The sequence below is a fragment of the Podarcis muralis genome, chromosome 2 (assembly GCF_964188315.1).
Source record: "Podarcis muralis chromosome 2, rPodMur119.hap1.1, whole genome shotgun sequence".
NCBI classification, from domain to species: domain Eukaryota; kingdom Metazoa; phylum Chordata; class Lepidosauria; order Squamata; family Lacertidae; genus Podarcis; species Podarcis muralis.
In genome coordinates, this window is record NC_135656.1 from 12,107,312 (window position 1) to 12,134,332 (window position 27,021).

Genomic DNA, 27,021 nt, shown 5'->3' on the forward strand with positions numbered 1-27,021 from the left:
TCCAGAGTCGGTCACGACTAGACCTAATGATCAGGGGTCCCTTTACCTTTTTAAGGAATAGCGGGACATTCCGGGATCAAATCAGAAACCAGGACGGCTTTTCTAAATCAGGGACGTCCCTGGAAATTAGGGATGCTTGAAGAGTCTGGAAGATGTGATGGACATCACTATAAGAAACCACCAGTCCTTGCCTCCCTTCCTGCTTCATTTTCTGTTTTCCCTTGAGTTGTTTGTTTGTGGTGCTTCAGGTTGCCAATGTGGTGCCAGTCTGATGTTTTTGGGACTCCAACTCCCATCATCCCTGACAACTAGCCAGGGTGGCTGGGGCTGATGGGAGTTGGAGTCTACCAACATCTGGCAGACAGGCGTCCTCCTGACTGCTGCAGACACTCTGGGTTTCAATCAAGTGATATGCAACACATTAAGCAAATGATCTCCAACTTGCAACATATTAAAATAATACTACCCTCGCACATTTGATAGGCTATGATGGTTGATTTCAATGGGTTGTTTTTTTAGTGGATAATCCCTGATGTTTTCTCTGCTGGGGTAATGTGATTGTTATGTTACAATACTGTTTACACTGTTTTGTATTATTATTGTTTTGTTTTAATTTTTATACATTTTAACCTGCTGTAAGATACCATCAGGTGGGTGTTCTTTTGTTTTCGTTTTTAGAACCAGACATTTAAGAATTGTCATAAATTAACTACACTAAACAGAGACTTTTTATTTTTATGCTTTTGAATTATGGTGCTGGAGGAGACTCTTGAGAGTCCCATGGACTACAAGAAGATCAAACCTATCCATTCTGAAGGAAATCAGCCCTGAGTGCTCACTGGAAGGACAGATCCTGAAGCTGAGGCTCCAATACTTTGGCCACCTCATGAGAAGAGAAGACTCCCTGGAAAAGACCCTGATGTTGGGAAAGATGGAGGGCACAAGGAGAAGGGGACGACAGAGGACGAGGTGGCTGGACAGTGATCTCGAAACTACCAGCATGAGTTTGACCAAACTGCGGGAGACAGTGAAAGAGAGGAGTGCCTGGCGTGCTCTGGTCCAGGGGGTCACGAAGAGTCGGACACAACTAAACAACTAAAAAACAACAACAGCAGCAGCAAAACAGAGATAGCTTAACTTATTGAGGCTTCTGAATTGGCCTACCTTGCTTCAGCAGGTTTGCCAACTGATCAGAAGGATAAATCCATCATGGGCTGCTCTAATACTTTTAATCAGCAGCGGTGCATGAGGTTGGGGGTTCAGGATCAGTGGCAACCCCACCCTCACCTTGGGCTACCCTAGCAAGCAAAGCTCTGCCATTGCCAGGAGGGCCTTCCTGCTGCTTTGATCAGGAGCAAAACTAGATTTTATTTCACCCTGGTCAAAGATCCAGTTTGGCATCCGCCTCCAATGCACATTTGTGTACACAACACACAAAATCTCTTTTCTGGTGAGAGCAGTTTTGCATCTCATTTGGAAACCAAGGACCCAGAGTCTGGAGGAAGAATGGGGAGGCACACAATGCCAGATGCTTGAAGTCCAGTGCGAAGTTTCCACAGTCGGTGTTGATTTGGGGAGCCATGTCATCAGCTGGTGTTGGTCCACTGTGCTTCATTAAGTCCAGGGTCATCGCAGCCATCTACCAGGAGATTTTGGAGCACTTCATGCTTCCTTCCGCAGATGAGCTTTATGGGGATGCTGACTTCATTTTCCAGCAGGACTTGGCACCTGCCCACACTACCAAAAGTACCAAAACCTGGTTCAAGGCCCATGGGATTACTGTGCTTGATTGGCCAGCAAACTCGCCTGACCTGAACCCCATAGAGAATCTATGGGGCATTGCCAAGAGAGAGACATGAGACCGAGCAATGCAGAAGAGCTGAAGGCTGCTATTGAAGTTTCCTGGTCTTCCATAACACCTCAGCAGTGCCACAGGCTGATAGCATCCATGCCATGCCGCATTGAGGCAGTAATTGATGCAAAAGGGGCCCAAACCAAGTACTGAGTAAATATGCAATGCTTCTACTTCTCAGACGTCCAATATTGCTCTATTTGCAGTCCTTGTTTTGCTGATTTCATTTAATATTCTAATTTTCTGAGATTGCTAATTTGGGGTTTTCATCAGCTGTACACCATGATCATCACAATTATAACAAATAAAGGCTTGACATATCTCACTTTACATGTAATGAGTCTATCTCATATATTAGTTTCACCTTTTAAGTTGAATTACTGAAATAAATGAACTTTTCCACAATATTCTAATTTTCCGAGTTTCACCTGCATATTTGGCCACTGTATTATAATAATAATAATAATAATAATAATAATAATAATAATAATAATAATAATAATAATTTATTATTTATACCCCGCCCATCCGGCTGAGTTTCCCCAGCCACTCTGAGCGGCTCCCAATCAAGTGTTAAAAACAGTACAGCGTTAAATATTAAAAACTTCCCTAAACAGGGCTGCCTTCAGATGTCTTTTAAAGGTAAGATAGCTACTTATTTCCTTCACATCTGAAGGGAGGGCGTTCCACAGGGCGGGCGCCACTACCGAGAAGGCCCTCTGTCTGGTTCCCTGTAACCTCACTTCTCGCAATGAGAGAACCGCCAGAAGGCCCTCGGCGCTGGATCTCAGTGCCCAGGCTGAACGATGGGGGTGGAGACGCTCCTTCAGGTATACAGGACCGAGGCCGTTTAGGGCTTTAAAGGTCAGCACCAACACTTTGAATTGTGCTCGGAAACGTACTGGGAGCCAATGCAGATCTCTCAGAACCGGTGTTATGTGGTCCCGGCGGCTGCTCCCAGTCACCAGTCTAGCTGCCGCATTCTGGATTAATTGCAGTTTCCGGGTCACCTTCAAAGGTAGCCCCACGTAGAGCGCGTTGCAGTAGTCCAAGCGGGAGATAACCAGAGCATGCACCACTCTGGCGAGACAGTCCGCAGGCAGATAGGGTCTCAGCCTACGTACCAGATGGAGCTGGTAAACAGCTGCCCTGGATACAGATTTGACCTGTGCCTCCAGGGGTGAGTCCAAAATGACTCCCAGGCTGCGCACCTGGTCCTTCAGGGGCACAGTTACCCCATTCAGGACCAGGGAATCCCCCACACCCACCCGCCCCCTGTCCCCCCAAAACAGTACTTGTGTCTTGTCAGGATTCAACCTCAATACCCAGCTGCAGAAGCCAGAAGCCAGATGGAAAGGTGGCAACCTTATTCTAAAATGACCTACAAGCAAGAAAGCATCATCTCCTTAGAGGAGGGTGTCTGCCCCACCCCAAATGGCACAGCTCTGGCCCCTCCTCCTGTAAACAGTGAGAGTAGTGTAATAATAGCCTTCCAAATCTCGTTTTATGGGGATGCAGCGAGCGACACATAGCGCTTGTTAATATTTATGGGCTCCCCACCCCCTTCTCCTTCTCCTTCTCCTCCATGCTGGAGTTCATGCGCCCGTTTTACCCAGTCCTCCAAACAGCTTTATCTTTCAAAAGGAGCCTGCACGGGCCCAGGCGCCTGCTGGAACACTCAAGGCAGTCAGTCAGCCAGACGGCTTGTTTCCTGTCCTCTGCATGCGAAGCTGAAAGCAGCACAAGAGTTTATTATCACTCCAACCTGGATAAGGCAGTGGATGGGTGGGGGGCATGAAGGAAGGAAGGAAAGTAAATAGCCTCCACTGCCCTTGTGTGGGGCTCCATGGAGGGGTCTCGGTGCTGATTCTCCATCTCTGATGGATGCACAGGTGACTTTAAATTGTGGAAGCTGCCCTCTCTATGGCTCCATACTCCCCAACATTTCTCCAATGAAAATAGGGACGCCCTATTCATCTGACTGACGAATAGGACGTCCCTATTTTCATTGGAGAAATGTTGGGGAGTATGGAACCATCTGACTAGGGACGCGGGTGGCGCTGTGGGTTAAACCACAGAGCCTAGGACTTGCCAATCAAAAGGTCGGTGGTTTGAATCCCCGCAACGGGCTGAGCTCCTGTTGTTCGGTCCCAGCTGCTGCCAACCTAGCAGTTCGAAAGCACGTCAAAGTGCAAGTAGATAAATAGGTACCACTCTGGCAGGAAGGTAAATGGCGTTTCCGTGCACTGCTCTGGCTCGCCAGAAATGGCTTAGTCATGCTGGTCACATGACCCGGAAGCTGTACGCCGGCTCCCTCGGCAAGTAAAGCGAGATGAGCACCGCAACCCCAGAGTCGGCCACGACTGGACCTAATGGTCAGGGTCCCTTTACCTTTACTTTATTCATCTGACTAGATTGCCTCAGCCACTCTGGGTGGCTTCCGACATATATAATAAAAACATAATAAAGCATCAAACATTTAAAAACTTCCCTATACAGGGCTGCCTTCAGATGTCTTCTAAAGGTTGCATAGTTACTTATCTCCTTGGCTTGAGGGTCGCATAACTCCATACCCTCTAACATTTCTCCGATAGAGATGTCCTAAGGAAAAGTGGGACATAGGGCCACTTGGAGGGTCTGTTTAAAGCTTTAAAGGAGCCATTTGTACATTGGAAGAAATAACCAGGGGTTAATTAGGGAATGTATTCATTATAAATCATAGCAGTTGGCAGCTGTTTATTTGTATTAATATTGTTACGAGTTTGCAAGGGGAAGGGATTCCCTAAAATTCCAGCACCAGGTTCTCCCCATAATTTCTGCAATCAGTAAATGTGGGGCTTAATCGATGGATTTAATAAGGCCTTAAAAACATCAAGCCAACTTCCTCAAGAGACTGGTGCCATTAAACAAGCGATGGCAATGTCATTACCCTGAGCAAAGGTGGGACATTCAGTGTCAGACAAGAAGGAGGCGTGGAGTCCTTCTCCCAGCTGAGTGTTAGTTAGTAAAAGACAATAGTAGAGTTGGGAGGGAGAGGTTGCTAAGGTTACAGGGGGCATGATGTCATCACAGAAAAAAGTGTCCTTTTTGCATGAGGCTTGGGTTGCATTTTAGCACGGGCCTGGGAGAAGAAGAAGGGTGGGGTCAGAGACACAAAGATGTTTTGGCTGCCCTTGATGATGCGCCACTGTGGGAAGCCAGCCTCTCTTGAGATGTGATGCTCAGAACCCTCTCTCCATCCAGACTCAGGTGTATATAAACCGTATTTCATAAAGGCACTACAGTCTCCACTGTGCCTAATTTTCCAATGGAAACACAAACCCAAGACAAGTGCTGAAAGCAACAACAGAATGTTGGTGGTATTTGCTGGACTGATTTCCGTTGCGGACATGGGATGAAGAAGTGAATACCAGCAATTTCTGCTCCCATCAGAACTCCCCAATATCCCTTTTAACACAAGAGGTGACTGTACCAGATGAGGTCAGGAATTTCTGTGATTTTAATTGTCTTTGAAATGGGGTGCAAGGACAATTTGTCACAGAGAGGTGGAAAAAAATCAGGCATCTGGTCACCTTTCTTGTCCAATATATCATCCGTTGCACCAAAAGCAATATCAGGCTCCCGTGGAGTCAACAGGCATCAGTGTTCTATAGAAAGAAGCTCCGTTTAATGTCATTCCTTCCATTGTCACAGTGTCAAATTCCAGACTTGGCCTGTAATGCTCTCGCTAGCTTTCCTTAAAGAAACAGCTGTTTTGTCCCACCCAACCTTGCTTGATTAGCTTTCCAGATTTTTGCCTGCCACTGAGGAGAGGGGGGCAGTTTGCAGGAGAGAGCAGCCACTTTTGCCCAGATGAAGCCTCTTTTCATCTGCCTCTCTCCTTCCAAAAACAAACATTTTTCTTATGAACGGGCTATATTCATCGCGCAAGTCCCCTTTCTTAAAAGTAAGCAAATTACGCCGCCATCATGGTCCTTGAAACACTCTTTATCTATCTCTTTCATTCTCTTTTCATCTTCTCGGAAGGGAAAGATTGATGTAAAATAAGCTTAAGAAACACGCAGGATTGGGAGGCTGAAAATCGTAGCAAGCAAGCAAGGAGCCAGCATCTTACTTAGATGAAGAGGAGGAGGAAGAGGCTGAGAATTTGGACTGTGGACAACATGTGGTCTTCCATGCCAGGAAAGGCAAGTTTTAAAACACAGCATTTAAAGACACTGCGGAAATTGCTGAATGAATAGGTGGTCAATCTCAGAGCTGGTGGACGGCACTGGAGAATACAAAGGTGGATTTATCCCTCGCTCCCTATGAAAGGCAGTTCACTATATTCCATTATCAGGCTCCAAAGAAGCCTTCTCTGACATTAAGCCCTCCAGATGTTTTGCTTGACGTGACCAACGCTAAACTCTTATTTCCTGGATCCGAGAAAGCACCTATCCACAGAATCTCTGCCTTGTCAGGATTCAGCATCTGTTTATTGGCTCTCATCAGTGACAGACTTTGGGCTCTCCAATTTCATCAGCGCCCTGTGCGACGCTAAAATTTGGCACCCCCCCCCCTTGCACTCCATTCTACAGCATCATACCCTCCAACATTTCTCCGATGGAAATAGGGACGTCTCATTGCTTTCTGGGCAGCTTCCAACATGTATTAAAACATTCAACATTTAAAAAAAACAAAAAAACTTCCCTATACAGGATTGCCTTCAGATGGCTCGGGCGGTGGATAACTCCATACCCTCCAACATTTCTCCCTTGAAAATAGGGACATCCTAAGGAAAAGTGAGGGACGTGGGTGACCACAGAGCCTAGGACTTGCCGATCAGAAGGTCGGCGGTTCGAATCCCCGCGACGGGGTGAGCTCCCATTGTTTGGTCCCTGCTCCTGCCAACCTAGCAGTTTGAAAGCATGTCAAAGTGCAAGTAGATAAATAGGTACCGCTCTGGCGGGAAAGTAAATGGCGTTTCCGTGCGCTGCTCTGATTCGCCAGAAGCGGCTTAGTCATGCTGGCCACATGACCCGGAAGCTGTACGCAGGCTCCCTTGGCCTATAGAGCGAAATGAGCACCGCAACCCCAGAGTTGGTCACGACTGGACCTAATGGTCAGGGGTCCCTTTACCTTTTAAGGAAAAGTGGGATATTCTGGGATCAAATCAGAATCAGAAACCAGGACGGCTTCTCTAAATCAGGGACGCCCCTGGAAAATAGGGACCCTTGGAGGGTCTGCAGTATTGCTCTGGCACCCTACCCAGTGTGGCCAAACTAGCGGTGCCACCCTAAAACCAGCTCCGTTCTCTCCCAACCCAGCACTGCCTCCACACACTGGTCTGTCATCTGCCAGACTTCACCTGATCCAAATGGCAGGGAGAAATAGAGATGAGTTTCATCCTCATATTGATTACATTCCCTGGACAGTTTTGGCGAGAACAAGATTCTGGACTAGATCCTGCAAAGTTATTTTTATGTTCTTACTCTTTAAAAATGATGGCTAGCAATAAATTACTCGTCGTGATCTCCCTGACATGATAAGGGGCCGCTTTGGTGTGTGCTGCCATACTGACACATGGCATAATTCCGTGGGTCTATGCTCAACGGATGCAAGTCTTTCTTCTCTTCCACCAGACTGTAAGTCAGGGGTAGGCAACCTAAGGCCCAGGGGCCGGATGAGGCCCAATCGCCTTCTCGATCCGGCCCGTGGACGGTCCGGAAATCAGTGTGTTTTTACATGAGTAGAATGTGTCCTTTTATTTAAAATGCATCTCTGGGTTATTTGTGGGGCATAGGAATTCGTTCATTCCCCCCCCCTTCAAAATATAGTCTGGCCCCCCACAAGGTCTGAGGGACAGTGGACCAGCCCACGGCTGAAAAAGGTTGCTGACCCCTGCCGTAAGTGGTATTCCTGCAAATGTTGTAATTAATAGAAGGTCTTTACCACTAGAGGGCTCTGTTACACTTGGAGGAACTAACGTGGGGGTCAGTGAGAGACAAAGATACAGTAATTTTTAATTTTTATTTAAATGAACACTTAGTCGATGTAATCGTCTTTCCGTACCTCGATTCCCAAATGCTTTTGCAGGAAATGTAATACTAACACTACAACCAATCGGGGATACACAATTAAGATATTCCACTCACTCAAAATAGAGTTTAAGGCTCAATCCACATTATAATGATTTCTGTTGTTGTTGTTGTTATACTAAAAAGGTAAAGGTACCCCTGCCCGTACGGGCCAGTCTTGCCAGACTCTGGGGTTGTGCGCCCATCTCACTCAAGAGGCCGGGGGCCAGCGCTGTCCGCAGACATTTCCGGGTCACGTGGCCAGCGTGACATCGCTGCTCTGGCGAGCCAGAGCCGCACACGGAAACGCTGTTTACCTTCCCGCTAGAAAGCGGTCCCTATTTATCTACTTGCACCCGGGAGTGCTTTTGAACTGCTAGGTTGGCAGGCGCTGGGACCGAGCAACGGGAGCGCACCCCGCCGTGGGGATTCGAACCGCCGACCTTTCGATCGGCAAGCCCTAGGCGCTGAGGCTTTTACCCACAGCGCCAACCTCGTCCCTGTTGTTATACTATAAGAATATAAATATTATTATATGGCATTTAACAACAACAACAACAACAACAATATACTATAATATTATTGCTCTGCTTTCCTTTGGACCACATCAGTGAGACCAAAGGGACTCAGCTACACTGGCAAAGAAAAAGTGCTTTACAGAATACGCATTGTATATGCATTATAACACTGTGACACCAGATGGCACTGTGGAGATCCGTTTTTGCCAACCTGATTTCTCACACAAAGTTTACAACGCGTTTAACTGAAACGGTTGTTATGGGAGCTGAGAGTTGTTATTCCACCCAACTCTTCTTCCTCGGGAACGCTGGGAATGCTCTGTGACAGGAACAGGGATCTCTGATCAACTCTCAGCATCCTAAACAAACTACAGCTCCCAGGATTCTTTAACGGAAACCAGGAAGCCTGTTTAAAGTGTTATGATACCGCTTTAAATGTAAATTACAGATAATTTGCTCTGTTCCCAAAAGGTGTGTACAGTGGTACTTCGGGTTACATACGCTTCAGGTTACAGACGCTTCAGGTTACAGACTCCGCAAACCCAGAAATAGTGCTTCAGGTTAAGAAGTTTGCTTCAGGATGAGAACAGAAATCGTGCTCTGGTGGCGCGGCAGCAGCAGGAGGCCCCACTAGCTAAAGTGGTGCTTCAGGTTAAGAACAATTTCAGGTTAAGTACGGACCTCCGGAACAAATTAAGTACTTAACCTGAGGTACCACTGCCTCTGGTTGCGAACGGGATCCGTTCTGGAGCCCTGTTCGCAACATGAGCAGAACGCAACCCATATCGCTGCTTCTGCACATGCGTGTGACATCATTTTGAGCACATGCGCAAGCGGCGAAACCCGGAAGTAACCCTTTCCAGTACTTCTGGGTCGCCATGGGACGCAACCTGAAAAGATTTAACCTGAAGCAAACATACAGCTATTCTCTGAGGCCACACCAGCCTCTTAATTCTTCTTCTATAAAAAGTTTGTGATTATTTGACCCTCCTCATTTGCTGTACATAACATTATAATGTAAGTATGGCCTTATTGGGCTAGACTGAGGTCTATCAAGTCTATTTATCCAGTCCAACGTTGTGTGCCAGCCAGCTTCTGCAGGTGCACAAAAGGGCATTAAGATTATGGGTACCCTCTGTACCCTTTAACTTTCAGTGCTAATACCTAAACCTACCAATCAATGGCTCCAAGTTACAAAAAAGGAGATTCTGACTAAACATACGGAAAAAAACTTTCTGACAGTAAGAGCTGTTCGACAGTGGAACGGTCTCCCTCGGGAGGTTGTGGACTCTCCTTCCTGGGAGATTTTTAAGCAGAAGTTGGATGGATGTCCATCATGGATGCCTTAGCTGAGATTCCTGCGTTTCAAGGGGTAGGTCTAGATGACCCTTGGGGTCCCTTCCAACTCTATGATTCTGTGATTTTATGAATAACAGTGTGCACCACTGCATGGCTGAAAGCTGAGACTATCTAGTAATGCACTCGGTGACTTCGGCATTTTAAGTGATTGTTGCCATGATTCAGCATACCAGCCACCTGCAATGGAATTTCCACGCTCATTCAAATCAAATCAGGCTTTAAACAGCTATTTATGTGTTAAGTTGTGGGTATCAGACGACACAGCGATTCTCCAAACACCTCTTGTTTATTCACAGGCCAGAACAGTACTGAACTGAAGGGTTCAGCCAGCCTGCTAATATAGAGCTCCACTACAACGCAACAGTAACTACCTTCTGTAACTATCCAATCACTGAACGTCACTTTCAATCCCTTATTTGCATATGTGGACCTGAGTGAAAACTATCTCCAGTACTCCCCTGCTGGCCTAGGATGAGAACTTCAGTACATAACACCTCATACTAGCATGTGCATACTCCAAATGCACATCGTACTGAAAGTAAGTCAGTGAGGAGAGATGCACATCTACCCTTTGATGCATCCGGAACTGTTCTATGCACCCAGAACTGTTCTACGCATCTACTTTCAGCAAGGGAAGCCTACTTGCATGCATGAATCACCTTAGCTGGGAAGGCCTGAGGTTACTTGGACATGCCATTTTTGAACTTGCTTTATTTGACTGACATGAAAGGGGGGGGATTAAATGTTTATGCTTCAAATTAAGTTCACACTAGTTTTGGGTTCTAAGACAGAGTGGGGGAGGGGAAATACAAAAAGTGTTTTTTCCTTTTAAGGAATTGTTTTGTTTAGTAAACTAAGGCATGGCACTTCCTGATGTAGATCAGAAATGTACCTTTATTTATATTTGGATCCTGTTATGTACTGAGTTGAACAGGATCCAAAATGCAGCAGTCTGATTGGTCCTAGAACAATAGGATTGAGAATGCAGCAGTCTGATTGGTCCTAGAACAATAGGATTCAGAATGCAGCAGTCTGATTGGGCCTAGAACAATAGGATTCAGAATGCAGCAGTCTGATTGGTCCTAGAACAATAGGATCCAGAATGCAGCGGTCTGATTGGTCCTAGAACAATAGGATCCAGAATGCAGCAGTCTGATTGGTCCACAGGAGCCACCCATTCCAGCTCCAGGTGAAAGTGAATCCGCAACCTGATTTGCCTACAGGAGAATCCCGGAATTAGCCAATCACGTGGGGCCCATTGTGTAAATAAGCAGACATTCTGGGGGAACTTCCATTCCTCCTCACCACTATGAGCTGAATAAAGAGCATGAAATCCACTCTCGACTCCGAGTAACAGATCCTAATTGATTAAAATGTAGATAATCAGTTAAAATTCAGTCTCTTGACAGCCTTACCTCGAGCCAAGCAAGTTTAAGCCCGCATTTTCTTGCCTGCTTTGAATGTATGTCAAGGAGGGTGGCTTGAATAATTGAAAAAGCTCTGCACCTGGACCCCTGTGTCAGGAATAATGTTCCTCAACATCTTCGCCTGTCTTTGCTTTTAATTATTAGTGATGGGCAGAGCTTTCTTCCAGGGTTGCTGTCTCGTGTAACTAAGCCCATGCACCTGGATCACACATTCCTGAAAATGTGAAAATGTAGCAGCAGGAAAGGTTAGCAGCGAGGGCTGCCAAATGATCATATCCACAGATGCAGCGGCTGCAAAAATTTGGGAAACCCTCCTAGCAATCTAGGTTTTTAAAAAGGTATATTTAAATCATGGGGCAGCATGATGTGGGATGGCTCAAGTTGCCCTCACACCATGAATTTACCCCTCCCCAAGAATGCTGGGAAATGTAGTTTTTTAACAGGGCTGGGAATTGTAACTGGGTGAGGGTAAACTACAGTTCCCAAGGACCTTAGGGGTGTGTGAATGTGCTTTAAACTTTTGCTTGCTATGTATGCAGGCAGCTCATTCTCTTTCTCAGTACAGTGGTACCTTGGGTTACATATGCTTCAGGTTACATACGCTTCAGGTTACAGACTCTGCTAACCGAGAAATAGTACCTCGGGTTAAGAACTTTGCTTCAGGATGAGAACAGAAATCGTGCTCCAGCAGCGCGGCCCCATTAGCTAAAGTGGTGCTTCAGGTTGAGAACAGTTTCAGGTTAAGAACGGACCTCTGGAATGAATTAAGTACTTAACCCAATGTACCACTGTACTGAGGTGCAAGACTCTATTTCTCCCAGAAATCCATGCAAGCTGACTGTGGAGCTACATATTCTAATTCTAATTAAATCTCCCACAGTTCTCAGGTTGGGAATTGCTGCTTGTTGCTTTGAATGGTCTTAGGTTCATTGTGAATTGCTTTATATAAAATTATGAATAAGTGGCATATGAGGGGTTTCTTAAATAAAAATAAATAAAAGCCTAAATTAGTGTTACCATTACACCTTGTTTAATTTCCCTTTTATTTACAGTGCAGTCCTGGGTGTGTCCACTCAGAAGCAAGTCTCACTGAGTTTGTTGGGACCAGGTAAGTATGTGTGAAATTGAAGCTTCAGACCCTCCAAGTGTCCCTATTTTCCAGGGACGTCTCTGATTTGGAAAAGCCATCCTGGTTTCTGATTTGATCCCGAAATGTCCCGCTTTTCCTTAGGATGTCCCTGTTTTCATTGGATGACAGTAGTCACAAAATTAAAAGACGCCTGCTTCTTGGGAGAAAAGCAATGACAAACCTAGACAGCATCTTAAAAAGCAGAGACATCACCTTGCCAACAAAGGTCCGTATAGTTAAAGCTATGGTTTTCTCAGTGGTGATGTATGGAAGTGAGAGCTGGACCATAAAGAAGGCTGATCGCCAAAGAATTGATGCTTTTGAATTACAGTGCTGGAGGAGACTCTTGAGAGTCCCATGGACTGCAAGAAGAACAAACCTATCCATTCTGAAGGAAATCAGCCCTGAGTGCTCACTGGAAGGACAGATCCTGAAGCTGAGGCTCCAATACTTTGGCCACCTCAGGAGAAGAGAAGACTCCCTGGAAAAGACCCTGATGTTGGGAAAGCTGGAGGGCACAAGGAGAAGGAGACGACAGAGGACGAGATGGTTGGATAGTGTTCTCGAAGCTACAAACATGAGTCTGACCAAACTGCGGGAGGCAGTGGAAGACAGGAGTGCCTGGTGTGCTCTGGTCCATGGGGTCATGAAGAGTTGGACACGACTAAACGACTAAACAACAACAACAACATGAAACCTTATTGTTACTCTTATTTAATGTTAATGCCTTTAGCATTCTATCATAGTACAAATCTAAAAGTTGCATTCTCGGTTTTTTAACATTCTTGCTGAAACAGAACTGTCTCCCTTGGGAGGTTGTGGACTCTCTTGGGGGTTTTTAAGCAGAAGTTGGATGGATGTCCATCATGGATGCCTTAGCTGAGATTCCTGCATTTCAGGGGTGTAGGTCTAGATGACCCTTGGGTCCCTCCCAACTCTCTACAATTCTACGAAATATATACAGAAGTCGAAGAAGAAGAAGAAGAAGAAGAAGAAGAAGAAGAAGAAGAAGAAGAAGAAGAGAAAGCAAGTTCTAGGACTGACTCCTGGTGAGCGCTGCTTAGTAAGTGCGTTGCCTCTGAAGTGATGCTGAAATTTGGGGGGAAATCAGAAATATCTCTGTGCTGAAGAGTTGTGCTAGGCCTGCCCCAGAGGCCACCTGACCTCAGTTGCCTGGTGGGTTATGACATGCTGAGACAAGCAGATCCCACCAATGAGCTGCAAATCGCTGTGCGCAGCTGATGTTCCGCTACCGTGCAGGGTACACAGGAAAGGAAACATCTTGTGCCTTTTTAGGCACCCTCCGTGTTTTATGGCTTTCATCATTAATACCAGATCCATCCCAGATGGGCACACGTCCCCCCAAGGTTCCCAAAGGTGAGCGAGAGCTCGGAGCAGACCCAAGAGAAGGAGGAGCTGGGAAGCACATTCTTTTTCAGTCTGCTTTCATCTTTCTTAAGCAGGGGCAAAGGTCTGAGGCTCATGCATTTTCCCACAGCGGCTTGGAGCTGTGGCATCTTGCCTTTATACCAGCGTTCAGATTTCTTTTCTTTTTCCAATCTATGTAGGTATAATATTTAGAAAGGGCCTCCCTCTCCCGGAAAAACGTTTGTCAAGAAATGCACAAAACTCCTGGAGCACAAACATTGTTCAAAAATCAATTCCTTCACAATCTCCAGATTGCTAAGATTGACTATGAAAGCATTTATTACTGTGTAGTTTCATGATTTATGGGTGCTTTGCTTTTTTGTTTTTTTTAAAAATGATATTTATTGAGAATTTAAAATTACAGGAAAAAAAGAAAAAGGAGAGGGAGAAAAAAGGAATTAAACAATACAAGTCAATAAAAAGCAAAAACACACACACAATACATCAAAACCAAAAAGAAAAGCAAAAAAGAATTAAAAACAGATCCAATATTCCCATATCTTTATCTTTCATTAACTTGTTTCATCGACCTCCTCACACCTCCCTTTTTTGTATTCTAATTATTAATTATCTCAGCAAATCCTTTCCATCTTTCATTATATTCTGTCCTTTAGTTGTCTCAATTTATTTTAACCTTATCTTACCATAAAAAGCCCTAAAACTTAAAACTTATTTGTACATAACTCCTTATAGCATTTCTACTAAAGCCAAATAGTTTCGTTCCAGCATTTTTCTAACACTCATTATTTTTACAATATTTCTCTAAATGAATTTTTAAACTTTCTTCCAATCTTCATCCACCGTCTCTTCTCCCTGGTCTCGGATTCTGTCAGTCCTTTCTATCCATTCCATATAGTCCATCAACCTGGTGATCTTCTGTCCGAGGCTCTTAACTCTTTTCCATGTCCCTTCTGCAGATCTTCTTCATATTTGTACCTGCACTTTACTTTGTCTTCTGCTGATCTTGTTCTTAATTTCCTTCCTTTGTCACTGAGGAGTGGATCTCGGGGAGACTCCAACCTAACAATGTCTTTATCCCTTCTCGACAGGTCGGCCCATTCTCCATGGTCAGGGTGCTTTGCTTTTGTGTGTGTATCTGATCCTGCTCTGGCTCAAGCCAACTCCTAGGGATTGTGGGCGCTTCAGCCACCACAATAAAATATTTGAGGGGTCCGGTCCCCCACAAAGTTGATGGGCATTCCCATTCAAATGGTGTGTGTGCACTGCGTCATGTGATCAATTATTCAGGGCGGGCCTTACCTGAGCCCCCACAATATTTTACTCAAGTTGACCCCCCTGCAAAGGTCAGATTCTGTTTGGCGATGCCCAGAAGTACATTCCCATTAAAAATGCTACTCGTTAGGCTATCTCTCACACACTCACAATTTCTGAGCCTTCAACCTTTTTTTATTTTAAAAAATCACATTCGTTCAGGTCAGTTTTGGGGGGAAAGAAACCCTCTTCAGAACTCCCCTTGGGACAGAAATATCTGTGTTTTCTAAATGGCTTTACATCATCTAGACAAAAGCTAGGCTGGGTTGCCTGAGGGCTGTTTCTTTGCCAGGACTGCGAGCCAGTAAAGGAACTTTTACCTTTGCAAAAATAAGTATTACTAAGAGCCTAGTTTCTAAGGAAGCTGTAGGAATTACTGGGCAAGAATAGCTGGGACAAACCAAATTGCATGCATGTATTAAGGGCAGATGCAAATGATATGGGAGGAACCAGATGGTAGAAATGGATGAATCCAGTGCTTTTTTTCTGGTGGGGACGGGGATGCAGGGATACGCATACCCCTAAACATTTTGTGAATCTAAGTTTGGCCTCATTGAGGGGCAGTGTTTCAGTATGAGTAGGAAAATGAGAGTACCCCTAAACATTTTTTAAGAAAAAAAGCACTGGATGAATCTGTCAATTTCTCTTTTTAATTGGTTTCTAATTTTGCCAGTTTGATACGCAATTCACCCCATATCTACACCAGTTTTCTGAAGTCCACAGAAAAAGCTTCACACGTTGTTATGGACATTTCTCCTAACCTGCGCATTCTTGTATGCAGTTTGGTCTGATATACTCCTTTTTGCACCATAAGGAAGCATTGCTCAAAACTCAACCAAGGTGGCACTTCCCTTTCCAACATCTAGTGCCACAACTAGATGTTGTACACATGGGACAGCCCAGTACCACAACATTTTTTTTTAAAAAAAGGGGTCTGGGACAATAACCTATGTTTGATATAGATATATAATAGGTCATGATGAAGTGAAAAACAAAATTCAGAGGTAGAAACAGCAGCTACCCTGGACTGACCCCTACAGGGAATGATTGGTAATGGTGTAGAGCTTGAAGAAGATGGCTTCCCAAACTCCAAGGCAACACTGACAGATAGACTGCTCCTGCTATTCTGCTCCTCGGATGCTGTTGGGCAAACAAGCCAACAGACCAAACACCCAGCTTCTGGCTGCTGCCACCCACTCAGCAGAAACTGGCCAAAGACACATGATGTCTCTCCAGCTTTTTCCTTTATCCCTTAACAGTGTTGAATGTGCTGTACTGTGTTAGGCTGCCACCGCCAATGAAAGACTGCAGCTGACCTTACCAGGCTCGGTACCCTCACTAGGCCTTGGAGAAAGCTTGCCTTTTATTTTTTAAACCTACCACCTTGAAAACATGTGTGTTTATGTTTTGGAGGGAAGAAGCAGCCCAAGTGGGAAGGAGTGCTGCTACTACACGCAGTTCACCTGCCTCAGGTGGGCTTGCTTTGCCTACTGGGAGAGAAAAGCAGTACGTTGCTGTTATATACTGACTTCAATAGGATTCAGAATGCAGGAGTCTGATTGGTCCACAGGAGCCACCCAATCCATCTCCAGGTGGAAGTGAATCCGCAACCTGATTGGCCTACAGGAGAATCCCGGAATTAGCCAATCACGTGGGGCCCATTGTGTAAATAATGTATGTAAAGCAGACATTCTGGGGGAACTTCCATTCCTCCTCACCACTATGAGCTGAATAAGGAGCATGAAATCCACTCTTGACTCCGAGTATATTTCAGTTGCCTATGGTATCATCTTTGTTTTAGGAAAGTAGTTGGGATGTTTGGAGTGTGGCTCAGCTTCCTAGAGGCTGATGAAAAGCCAAAAGGACATCATCATAAGACTCAGGCACCCTTTCCCTTGTCTCCTCTGTGGGTGCTACTCCAGCTTTGAATATGTGCCTATTTAGTGAGATGTCCATTTGCCTACAGCTGCATTTGCAGAGATTTTCCATGCCAGTGCTGTTGTCATGCGTTCTGAACTGTAGGTGCACAACCTCCCCACTTCCCGCAGCCATGTTCCAAGACTACACAACAAAAAGAAATGTTTGTCCAGTGCACATAAATGTAAAGGGACCCCTGACTGTTAAGTCTAGTCGCGGACTACTCTGGGGTTGCAGCGTTCATCTCGCTTTACTGGCCGAGGGAGCCGGCGTCATGTGGCCAGCATGACTAAGCCGCTTCTGACGAACCAGAGCAGCGCATGGAAACGCCATTTGCCTTCCCGCTGGAGTGGCACCTATTTATTTACTTGCACTTTGATGTGATTTCGAACTGCTAGGTTGGCGGGAGCAGGGACGGGAGCTCATCCCGCCGCGGGGATTCAAACCACTGACCTTCCGATCGGCAAGCCCTAGGCTCTGTGGTTTGGACCACCGCGCCACCCATGTCCCTTCCAATGCACATACTATGGTACAAATACCAAGCACATGTAAGTGAAAACAATGTGTTGAATGTGATGCATTATACAGCTTGCAAAAATGAGTATATGTGGTTGATGGTCAACAGATTGAGGCGGAATCCCTACAAGACAGAAGTACTGTTTCTGGGGTTCAGGGGGCGGGCAGGTGTGGGGGATTCCTTGGTCCTGAATGGGGTAACTGTGTCACTGAAGGACTAGGTGCGCAGCCTGGGAGTCCTTTTGGTCTCATAGGTGTCCATGCAGGGACAGGTCAGTTCTGTGTCCAAGGCAGCTGTCTACCAGCTCCTTCTGGTATGCCAACTGAGATCCCACCCATAGGAAGGGGGGTGCGGGGGGTGCTGTTCGCCCTGGTTGTCATCCCTGAGGGGGTGACAAAATGGCGGCACTTACCGTGGGGCCTGGCCTGCAGCACGCCTGAGCCGCGTGTCTCTCCTAGGAGTAACGCGGTGGCTCGGGGCCCTGTGCTGCCGGAAACAGCAGTGTGGGGATTGCGTCTGCCAGGCGGACTCCATGGGTAGCTCGCTGCGCCACCCCCCTGGGAGGATCACTGCCCCGCCCCCCCGGATGCTGGAGCAGCTAGCTACACCTCTGACCCCACCTGCTTTTGTGCGTATCGGAGTGGTACATGCTCTGGTTATCTCCCGCCTGGATTACTGCAACACGCTCTATGTGGGGCTAGCTTTGAAGGTGACCCGGAAACTACAACTAATCCAGAATGTGGCTGCGGACTGGGAGTGGCTACCGGGACCGTATAACACTGATCCTAAAAGATCAACATTGGCTCCCAGTACATGTCTAAGCGCAATTCAAAGTGTTGGTGCTGACCTTTAAAGCCCTACATGGCTTCAGCCCTGTATACCAGAAGGAGCAACTCCACCCGCATTGTTCAGCCTGCACACCGAGATCAAGGTCCGAGGGCCTTCTGGTGGCAATACTACCACTACTACTACTACTACTACTACGACTACTAATTTATTATTTATACCCCACCCATCTGGCTGGGTTTCCCTAGCCACTCTGGGTGGCTCCCAACAGAATATTTAAAAAGCGATAAAATATCAAACGTTAAAGACTTCCCTAAGAAGTGAAGTTATAGGGAACCAGGCAGAGGGCCTTCTCGGTAGTTGCACCCACCCTGTGGAATTCCCTCCCATCATATGTCAAGGAAATAAACATCTATCTAGATTTTAAACAACATCTGAAGGCACAGGGAAGTTTTTAATATTTGAGGTTTTTGTGTTTCAATATTTTGTTGGAAGCTGCCCAGATGGGAAATAGAAAATAATAATAATAATAATAATAATAATAATAATAATAATAATAATAGAAATTGCACCACATGCGGATCTGCAAATGTCAATAGGTGAAGCTTTCTGCAGCATAGAAATAAGCACCGCCACCTGCTAACCTCTGCGGGTCCCACTGCTTGAAAGGCACACGACCACCATGGGGTTGATAAAGTAGCTGGCAATAATAATAATAATAATAATAATAATAATTTATTATTTATATCCCGCCCATCTGGCTGGGTCCCCCCAGCCACTCTGTGCGGCCTCCAACAAAACACTAAAATACAATAACCTATTAAACATTAAAAGCTTCCCTAAACAGGGCTGCCTTTAGATGTCTTCTAAAAGTTTGGTAGTTATTTTTCTCTTTGACATCTGGTGGGAGGGCATTCCACAGGGCGGGCGCCACTACCGAGAAGGCCCTCTGCCTGGTTCCCTGTAACTTGGCTTCTCACAGTGAGGGAACTGCCAGAAGGCCCTCGGCGCTGGACCTCAGTGTCCGGGCAGAACGATGGAGGTGGAGATGCTCTTTCAGGTATACTGGACCGAGGCCGTTTAGGGCAGTGTTTCCCAACCGGTGTTCCGTGTGCCGCGAGACGTTGCCTGGTGTGCCGCGAGATGTTGCCTGGAGGGAGGCGGGCGAGTCGGGCGGCGAGAGGCGGGGCGGCGGCGGCGAGGAGAGGCCGCCCAGCGCGGGGCTCTCGCCGTCTGCCTGCCTGGCTGCCTGCGTGATGCTGACGTCACGGGGCTGTAACGTGCCCCACATAGGCACACGCGGGGCGGCGAGCGAGCTCCCTCCCACATCCCATCGCCGCTCGCTTCGGCCGGCCTACTGGGCTGTCGCAGGCGGAAGGCCTGCGCATGCGCGAGGTTTTCGCGCCTTTGGGATTCCCTTCACGCCTTCCTCCTCCCGGGTCCTTGAGAGCGCGGGAAGCGGCAGCGCAAGACCGGCGTTGAGCCTGGTAGGTATTGCGCTTGCCAAGGCAGTCATTTGGGAAATGAAAACTTGCAAAGCAAGCAACCAGTTCAATCTAAAGTACGTGTATGCTTAATATCCTGTATCTGAAACCTGTTCTGCCCCCTCCCCCACACTTGGTGCCATTTTCATCTACACATGCAGCAGAGTAAGTTGACCCAGAATAGTACCAATTCAGATGGCAGATGGGAGAATGACAGTGCTGAATGCTTTCCCATGTAGAACAGTCCCTGCAAATAAAAACCTAGCATATTTGGAAGAGGGATGCTAGCCTAACCATTACCTTCTATGCTGTTACTATTTTTTTTTTTTTACATAAGTAAAAAGTGACCTTTCCCCATCTGGCATGGTGGTGTGCCTCGAGATTTTTTTCATGAAACAAGTGTGCCTTTGCCCAAAAAAGGTTGGGAAACACTGGTTTAGGGCTTTAAAGGTCAGCACCAACACTTTGAATTGTGCTCGGAAACCCTCACACTGGGTTTTTCTAGAAGTTTAAATAATATCTCATTCTTTGTTAGCAGGAGAGGGATTTGCACGCACGCACGCACCCTTCCGCCACCTCTGGAAGCCGTTGCCACAAAGCACATTATTCAGAGTCCTGCATTCCATTCAGTCCAGATCTGCAAAATGGAGGACAAAGGGATGACTTTGTTGCTTGCCTCCTGCAGACAGTGGAAGTATCTTTGAGGCAGGCTCTGAACTGGCCAAAGGAAAAAGAGAGGGAGAGAGAGAGAGCGCGCAACTCATGAAAAGCTGAAGTGTGTGCTTGTGGGCAAACGTTGCTATGGAGTGGTGCGAACCTTCACCAGAAATAACCCGCAGGGCTTGTCATAAAAAAGACCAGTGTGCTGCTTCGCCCATGTTTGGTCGTGGATGCTAAAAATGTGCCCTATCGATAAACCAGCAGCAAAGCCATCCCATTCTTCTGCACACAGCTAGATGGATCTTCTCGCCGCACTGGATTTAAACAAGCGAGCTATTCTGCCAAGGCTTAGTAATAACCATAGCACTTGCCGAGTGCAGCTGCCTTTGATAGGACATCAAGCCAATGTGTGGTTTAGTTCTCCTATTTTTATCATCCCTTGCAGCCTGTCATTAAGATGTCCCCATTTAACTCACAAGGAGACGGCCAGCTCCAAATTCTGGAACCAGAGGGCTTTGCTCACTTCCGACACCGTGAGAGAGGGTCGGAAACTAAATAAATACCTTTTAACTCTGGCTCCAGTGTGCTCCCACCCCTGGTGTTTGATGCTGAATATACATGACATTAAGCCACCATCCATATCTGTCCCGGAGTTTCTTGCGGTGTGATGCTGTTTGATGCGTTTTCCCACAACCAGCTCCCATCCAATTTCAATGCAAACTACTTCGAGCGCACGTTAGATTCAGGTGCGGACAAGCCCTGTGCCAACTCACATACGCTGATAGCAGAGATTGACTCAGGTCAATCTGAGAAAGCTGAACTTGGCAAGAGGGCATCTCTCAGTGAGTTCTGGACAGGGGCCCATGTCTGCCAACTCGCCGGAGGGAAAAAAATGGCCTGGTTTGTTTTGTTAGCTTGTTTTTAGGTCAGTTGCTAGAAAACAAGGAGCAAAGCTGTTGTTATTATTTTTTCTGCCCCAGCCTTTTTTTTAAAAGCTATACACTTTAGGTCAGGGGTAGGGAATCTGTCCCAGCCTCAGAGCTGCATTCCTTTCTGCGCAATCTCTTGAGGGCCACAAACCAGATGTGGCGCCAGATGCAAAAGTTTTATGCTGGGCTCTGCCCCTAGATTCATAATGAACTGCTCAGCCATGTTGTATCCAATCTGGCAGGCCCCACCACAGGTATAAGAAATTTTGATTTCGTGAGTCTGCAGCTTAATATCAGGCTGTGCTCACCACCTCTGGAACCACCCATTAATTCTGGACTCTGCTCTGGAATTTGTACTTATGAGTAAGGGAGAGCGCTTCTGGGCATGTGCAGAGTGTACTTCCGAAACCACAGAACAAGCCCACAGCCAGCAACAGTACATTGCATATTACGGAGCATGACTTCCAGGTTAGACAGCACAGCTTTTAGGCAGCAGTGGACTGGTTATTATTTTGATCTGATCAGCATATATGGGATTATTTGCACATTGCTGAGTGCCGTGGTGCTGATAGGCATGAAACCACCTTATTTTTCTGGGTTGAAAGTGTCCCTTTGGTCTGTAAGAATAACTGAACAGGGGATTCTGCTGCGAGATCAAAATAAATGCATTAGGTGATTTCCAGTGTTAGTCACAGAGTAGACCTATTAAAATCAGTGGAATTAAATCCATTAAGTTCAGTGGGCCTGCTGTATGACTTAGTTGGCTTAGTACTGCTAGTAAAACACTAGCAACACTAAGCCAACTACCGTATTTTTCGCGCTATAACACGCACCTGACCATAACACGCACATCGTTTTTAGAGGAGGAAAACAAGGGAAAAAACATTCTGAATGAAACAGTGGATGTATCATTTTTGTGCTTCATGCTGTGGCCACAGACATGTGATCTGATGGTGAATTTGGGGTGACCCAATGCAAAAATCCTGAGAATTCCTGTGGATCCATGCTTTGTAACCACGTTTTTGCACCATTGCAGCCCCAGGCAACAGTGGGTGCGTGATTTTTTGGGGGGCAGGCTGTAGCCATGGACATGCTATGTGATCTGATGGTGAATTTGGGGTGCCCCAATGTAAAGATCCTGAGGATCCATGTGGATCCATGCTTTTTAACCACGTTTTTGCACCATTGCAGCCCCAGGCAACAGTGGGTGCGTGATTTTTGGGGGGCAGGCTGTAGCCATGGACATGCTATGTGATCTGATGGTGAATTTGGGGTGCCCCAATGTAAAGATCCTGAGGATCCATGTGGATCCATGCTTTTTAACCACGTTTTTGCACCATTGCAGCCCCAGGCAACAGTGGGTGCGTGATTTTTGGGGGGCAGGCTGTAGCCATGGACATGCTATCTGATCTGATGGTGAATTTGGGGTGCCCCAATGTAAAGATCCTGAGGATCCATGTGGATCCATGCTTTTTAACCACGTTTTTGCACCATTGCAGCCCCAGGCAACAGTGGGTGCGTGATTTTTGGGGGGCAGGCTGTAGCCATGGACATGCTATGTGATCTGATGGTGAATTTGGGGTGCCCCAATGCAAAGATCCTGAGGATCCATGTGGATCCATGCTTTTTAACCACGTTTTTGCACCATTGCAGCCCCAGGCAACAGTGGGTGCGTGATTTTTGGGGGGCAGGCTGTAGCCATGGACATGCTATGTGATCTGATGGTGAATTTGGGGTGACCCAATGCAAAGATCCTTAGGATCCATGTGGATCTATGCTTTGTAACCACATTTTAAGTGGGGAGTGAAGGAAAAACAAAGAAGGGACATGAGAGGGGTGTGCAGAGAAGCAGCTGGCTAAGAATGCAGGAGAGGGATTTAACGGGAGGGAGGAAAGAAAGGCAAAAGTTTCCCCCCACCCAAGCCAGCCAGTGCTCTCTCTCTCTCTCTCTCTCACCTGCATGTTTTCAGCAGCACTGGAGCACAGAGAGGAAGGAGCTACACTCTGCTTTCCCCTCTGCTTGCCTGGAGGGGAGGGGCTTTCCCTCCTCTTTGTTCCGTTTGTTCCATCGCAAATGTGCACAGAACAACAAGTTTTAGAGGAAAGCATGCTTTTCATGTTTTGTTTCATTTTTTTAAAAAAGCAAGAGTGACACAAAATGCAGAAGTTAAAAGCCACATTCAGCTTAACAGCAAATAAACATTGCGGAAGGGACACAGTTAACTTTTGCAAGGCTCAACCCTTTACTCATTCTGGCTGCCTCACACTGTCATTTTTGAAGTAGAGGAGCCTCAAAGGTAAAAGGGTTAAAAAAGGCCACTTCTAATTGTAACATGACTCCTGGGATAGAGCGAAGGCGGTCACATTACACACACATTGGAACCTGAAATAATGCTGGATTCTTTCCTTGCACCAACTAAAAATCACAGTCACTTTGCTAACCATGCCTCCTGGGCAGCACTTTTGAGACATAGCAAAGCACTATTAATCACCCCCAATATCTCAGGTATGAAAGCTAGCCCCCACCCCCTCGCTTCCTGACTGTCTATTTCCTCACAAGGCTAAATCTTGAGCTGCTGGTTCTGAGACCACTTTTTTAAAAAATAAAATAAAATCTCAGAGTCCCTTAAGGCAGTAGCATCAAGGGGCTGCAAGAGTAGAGGGAGTAAAACGTGGTTGGGGGTGTATCTGCCAACATCTTCCATAGTTTTACACTGCAACTGGTTCCCCAAAAATGAGGATAGTGTTTCACTCCTACAAGCTCCAAAGCCTAAACTCTGCAAGAGGTTTTTTCACATCTCTGGCCAGCACATGAAATGGAAATGGCTGAAGAGCAATGCAGAATGGGTGCAATCCTGAAAAAGCAGGCATGCCAAAGTCACGTTGACATTAATGGGATTAAGAAACGCTCAAATTCCATTGATTTCAGTAGGACTTAGGTGCATTATAACTGGGGGGGTGTGTGTACTGGAGGCACTTATTTTAAAGCACTATAATTTACCATCAACCGACTTCCGGGTTGGCGCCATCGCCGAATGGCGGATTCTCTCCGAGCTCCGGAGGGAATCTGCTCAGTAGGGATCGGGTTCTACCGCGTCGGCGACCCGGGGACCCTTAAAAACCACGGGCGCAGATGCCCGTGGACCTGGTGACTCAGTGGGCACCGTTAGCGCCCTTCCCGACCCGTGAAGGAGCCTTTTTAAAGGCTATGGAACGGGGGACGGGGAGCGGCACGGTGCTGAGAGTCCTCTGCTTCCCCTGCTGAGCGAAGCCGCATGCCATTTGGTGGAGAGCGCTGACTTCTTCTGAACATTTGGATTAAAAACAACAACCCGTGAGTAATACGGAAATTGGACTTAAAAGGGAAAATTCTTTGCTTTTTCTGAAATTCGGCACGAGCGGGGGAGGTGCAAAGAGGAAGTCCGTCTCCCCCCCACTGTAGACAATTTAAAGCAAGGATTAAACAATTAAGGTCGAGAGAAGAGCCTTTTCTACATTGAAAAAAAGTTATTAATTCCACGAATTAAAATTACAAGTAATTGTGCTGGAGGATAAGAGTGGACTGAGTTTTTAAAGTGTACCCCCCCTCGAAACCGGGAGTAAACTGCGAGAGAGCCTGGGGAAGAGAGATTGAGATTTTGACAGCTGTCAAGGTAGCTGTCAAAGTGAAGTATAAAAAAGAGAACTTTGTTTTGGTGACTTTGCTGGCTAGATTGGCTACAATTTAGATACAATATATTGAAAAAAAAAGGAATAACAAGTTAATTTGACTTTTGGCTTGGATTTGGAAGGAAACTAAGTAATTATAACCCCTCTAGAGGGGGTTTTGGGACATTACAAGTATGGCTGTAAGTGGAAAAATACTGATGGAGTTGAACAGGACTTTTTATCTCCTGGGAAAACTTCAAGACCAGAGTACTGCTTTGTCTACAGAAGTATCTAAACTGAAGGAAACAATAGAGGCATCTATTGAAAATGGAAGGGACCTGACGCAAGTTTTGGTTCCTGAACAAAAGGCTTCTGTAGTGAAATTGGAAACACTTACAACCGAACAGGAAAAGAAACCTGAAGAATGTGATGGAAGGGAACAGGAGATTTATGATGAGTGGGAAAGGAATGAAGGAGGAGCTCCACCATCGCAGAAGACTAAGGAAGGCCAAGGGCCTGTCAGGAAGGTCATAAAGGAAAACAGGAATTGGATTATGGAAATTTGGCTTGAACTGGACATTGAAAACTGGAGAGACCTCCCGATGGAGGGACTAGAAGATCTATGGAATACAAACCTGAGCAAGATGGAAGTGAGAGCTTTTGGGACATTCAGGCTCAAAAGGATTAAGAAACAAGAGTGGAGTTCTATTTTTAATTATAGAGGCCTGGATGCAAGAAAAATGGACTTTTTTGAGACAGAGCTCCCACGAGATCTGGTGCCTGACATAAAAGACTATCAAAAAAGCCGGCAAAGAGGAGCGGAGAGAGAATTAAGAGCCTCGGATGTGAGATCGCCAGGCTGACACTAGATAGACTCATGGATTTTGGGGATTGAAACCGGGAAAGAGGGGAAGGAGAATGGGAATCCAAAGGGTGTATAATTATATTTTGAATTTTTCTTTTTTTCCCCATGCGTTGTTTTGAAGTGAATATAAAGATAGGGGAGTTCGTGGAAGGGAACAGGGGTCGACCTTAGAAAAAAGAGGTTTATGTTTAAAGACTGTGGAATATGAAAGAGGGTATGTAAAATGAGCTAAATGGAATAATGGATCAAATATGATAAGGTCAAAATGTGGGATAGGAACTTGTTGAATTAAACAAATAGAAATGGAATACAAGAAGGGGAGGGGCGGGGAAGACCAGGAAAGCTGTTATTGAAATTAAGGCTTGAAATGTAAAAGTTTTCTATTTTTTTATTGTTTTTCTTTTTTTGGATTTTTTTGTTGATGGAAAATTTAATAAATATGATTATAAAATATATATATATATAATTTACCATCAACCTTCTTATTATCACTACTGTATTTAGTGTTCTCTGGATTGCACACAATAAAGTTTGTGCAAATCCCACTGATTTAAGTGGAGCTTTACATGCCCCTAATGTGTTTAGGATGGGACAACTCACGTTTAAAAGACCCCATTAAGGGGGGAAAGGTTTGATTTGGTGGTTTAATGAGACCTTTCTCATCTGAGTGAAACTGTAAAGGAACTGTCCTTGTCCAGCTCACCCTGTAATTTCTGACACTGAAATCACAGCTAAACACGGTGCAGTTGGGGGGAAGACACAGTATCATATACTTAAGCACTGCAATGCTCTTCTCATTTCCTTCGTGCTCACAAAAATATATACAGTGATGGCAAGTGGGCCACAGAAAAGCTTGATTCAAGGCTGCATGTCTGAGGATCTGGTACTTTACCAGACCAGCCTTTTAAAAATAAAAATAAACCATTTATCTGGTCACTTCTAAGGAGTGAAACTTTTCTCCAGGGGACCAGACAGGAAATGTTTTGTAAAGTGGCAGATTTTTTTTCCCTTTTAGCCCATCAGTGTGTCACAAACACAGATACACTCTGCTAAGTAAACAACTGTGGGCTACCTATTTTATGGGCTTGCTTACATGGACAAGTTAATCTTTTGTCAATACTGCTACCCATCTAAGTTTTCTGCACCTGAAACTGCTTTACCAACTATGAGAAGC